Raw genomic sequence first — 3,913 nt, forward strand, 5'->3', positions numbered from 1 at the left:
ATCTCCCCGGACCGGGGCACGAACCCGTGTCCCCTGCATCGGTAGGCGGACTCTCAACCACTGCGCCACCAGGGAAGCCCCATCCCCCCTTTTTCAAGACAAAACACAAACAAATGCTAGCATCCAGAGAAACCAATGAACCCATTCACAAATTGGGTAGAAGTCCAACAACTCTTTCCTCTCTCCAGCAGGGTACCGCACTCAAATACAAAACAAATTGGCTTATTCCAGAGAAAAAGCCCCAAGCGGAGAGAAAATAATGTTCCCGCTGTACACACAGGAGCGACTTACCCTACCATACGGAGCCTGTCGGCTCTCAAATGTCGATTCCTTGCTCCAACTGCCAGCAGGGAATTTTGAAGGGCAGATCCTCAGGACAAGTGGTCCCGGCAGCTGTAGGGGCTTACCCGAAAATCCCCCAACCGGGGCCAGCTGGCCACGAGCAGCAAGGCTCCTGGCTGGCTTCACCAAAATTTGTCACCGAGTCTAACGTAGCTCGTACTGCTTGCAACATGACAGGCCAATATGATCGAAAGACGACTTGTTGGGACAAGGAGTAACGACTTTATTCAGAAAGCCAGCAAACCAAGATGATAGTGGGCTCATGTCCCCAAAGAACCATCTTGCCTGAGTTAGAATTCAGGCTCCTTTTATACTAAAAGGGGAGGCGGTAAAGTCAAACACTTCCTGGTTCCCATCAGCCTCCAGAGGGGGATGTGTCAATTTCTTCCTCCGTGCAGTCATTCACAGGTGGGCCTGGTCAGGAGGTTTCCTTTGAGCTAAACAAAGGTATTTTAGCTTAAGGCTCCTGACCTGGGAGGCATGGTTCCCAGAGATGGGCCATTATATATAATTTAAGCTTCTAGGCAACATTCCTTTAGTGATTAACTTGTAATGGAATACAAAGGTTCTTCCCTGTTACAGTTCCTGCTTTTTGCTAAAGTGTTTTATTTGCCTTTTAAAACCACATTTTCCCCCCTGTTTTATTGAGCCATACTTGGCATACATCACTGTATGAGTTTAAGGTATACAGCATAATGTTCTGATTTACATATATTGAAATAACTACCACAATAAGAATAACTGCATTATTCTTTAAAATACTTCCTCTATCCCACATTTAATTACCTTTAAGTATCTTTCACAAAAACTTGTTTATGAAAAATACTTAAATATATAATAACTACACAATGTAATTTCAAATTGACTATATGTCCATTATACAGGTAATTAGAAAGTTTCACATTTTATTTTTAAATTGTAATATATTTTAGCTCTTTATTTTCTACTTCTAAAAGTTCTGTCAAATGTGGATAACAAAGTCTGTAAAACATATAGTCTTCAGAAGACACTGCGATTTATTTCCATGTAAAGAATAATTAAGTTGCAATGTTTCTAAGGATATTTAGTAAGGAGATATATTCTCTTTAATATGAACCCTAAGAAAGTAAAGCTACATTATCAAATATGCAATAACTTCATTTCAGCCCTCAATATTTTTAAGGCACTATCTATTAGATAACAGCTACTACTATATGTGTTTTATTACATCTGTGCATGTGAAACATTTCATCCATACAGACATGGGAATAAATTGAAATATGATGATGTTTAAATATGGAACTTAGCGTATTTAAAATATTTTCAGGTAAGATGAGCAGAATGTCCTGGTATAGCACACATATGAATACAAGAAGATTAAAAAAAAAAAAAGAAGAAGAAGATAAATCACTTTTTTTTTTTTTTTGCCACCCTGTGTGGCTTGTAGGATCTTAGTTCCCTGACCAGGGATTGAACTCAGGCCCATGGCAGTGAAAGCGAGGAGTCCTAACCACTGGACCGCCAGGGAAGCCCTTCACATTTTTAAAAGATGCAGTGACTCAAATAAATTTTGTGAACTTTATTAGGTAGATTACTCTGTATTATACAATATTGCTCACTAGCGATGTCGGCAAAAAAGACATTTCAGCATGGATTTCCATGATTCCACACAAGGAAATGAGTTGGCAGTGGAACTTTTCATTAAACACAGAACAGGAGAGGAGAAGCCAGTTACAGGGGAAAGTCATGAATCATTTTTTTGAATGGGGAGTTTTATTGCTTATATAATTAACAAGGCATCAAACTGAACAAATTCACAAGAAAAAAGGAAATTTCCTAAATCACAGGAAAATTTTGATATGTCACCCTGTATATCATAATGTAACAAATGCAAATTATGAACGATTCAAGAATGTATAAAAAAGATATAGTTTGAAATATATATATGCAGGCTTTCAAACCGTGTCCTAGAAAATTTTTAAATATATGTATTTTTGAGTCTAGATTGAACAACTGAAATTTTTACCACTGTCAAACATAGGTAAGGATAGATTTTATTCCAAAGAATTATTACAATATAGGGAACACTCCAACCATAAAAATCTGTAACGCCTCAAAAGTCAGACCAGTGAACAGCTTTTCTTTTACACCGAGAGGTCAACAAGGTAGGAAAGCCCCCATATGGAAGAGTGGATGATTAGGTGGCCTGAGGCTACATTCTCAGGGGATGTTTTACACTAAAGTCTCCTACTTGGAGATGTTCAGGCAGTGCTGTTGTTCTGAATTACAATGCTCAAAAGTGGTCTAAAATAGTGACCTTGGGAGAGGAGAAAAGCATACTAAATTTTGATTAAATCATGGTAATGGTCATTGTACCCAGTGATCACTGAGGACAACTGAGGATGACACTGGCTGGTTCCTAAGGAAACAAGGGAGCTATCATGAGTCATATTGAAATTGACAGGGAGGTGTAGTTCTTAGCTAAGTAAGCTGTTTCCTTTAGCACAAAAGAAGAAAAGGAACTCTTTAACCTTTGCTATTTTCAAATTACAAAGTTTAAGTAAAGTCTAACATTTTCACTCCATAATAAGACATCAAGTGAAATTCAAAAAATAATAAATACATGTGTTATATTTGAATAAAGGAATATTAGAAAATTTAAACTAATACTGGTAATAACAAACTTGCCCAGGAACCTTAGCGTTTATGACTTTGGATGGCATTGAAGGACCCTTCATACTCATTGTGCCTGTGTTGTGACTCTCCCTGTCACATACAAGAGAAATCATTAAGTGCTGAAATATGTTGCTCTAAATCACCAAGTCAGAAATCTATGAACCATAAACTGAACAAAATCCTAGAGGATATTTTCAGACCAAAATTTAGTCTTAACTGAGCTCATCCAGTTCCAAGGCTTCCTCATTCAGATGAAGGCAGCACCATGAAATAGGGCAATTTCAGTGAGATTATTTACAAATATTTGATCATGATAAACCAGTTGGAAGTTTTATAACTGAAAACACAAAGTCCTTTAAGGGTAGTTAGACAATGAACATAATATATTTGCAATTGAATTAAAAACAAATGAATATACTATACAAATGAACTTATTTACAAAACAGAAATAAACTCAAAAACATAGAAAAAAGGGGAAAGTGGGGGAGGAATAAATTAGAGTTTGGGATTAACAGATATACAGCACTATATATCACATAGACAAAAAACAAATACCTACTGTACAGCACAGGGAACTAAAATCAATATCTTGTAATATCCTATAATGGATTAGAATCCAAAAAAGAATATATATATCTGAATCACTTTACTGTACATCTGAAACTAACACAACATGGTACGTCAGCTATACTTCAATAGAAATAAATAAGTATGGAGTTTCCTTAAAAAACTAAAAATAGAACTACCATATGACCCAGCAATCCCACTTTTGGGCATATACCCTGAGAAAACCATAATTCAAAAAGAGTCATGAACCACAATGTTCACTGCAGCACTATTTACAATAGCCAGGACTTGGAAGCAACCTAAGTGTCCATCGGCAGATGAATGGATAAAGAAGATGTGGCACATATAT

This window comes from Physeter macrocephalus, chromosome 17, assembly GCF_002837175.3.
Source record: "Physeter macrocephalus isolate SW-GA chromosome 17, ASM283717v5, whole genome shotgun sequence".
Lineage (NCBI taxonomy): Eukaryota > Metazoa > Chordata > Mammalia > Artiodactyla > Physeteridae > Physeter > Physeter macrocephalus.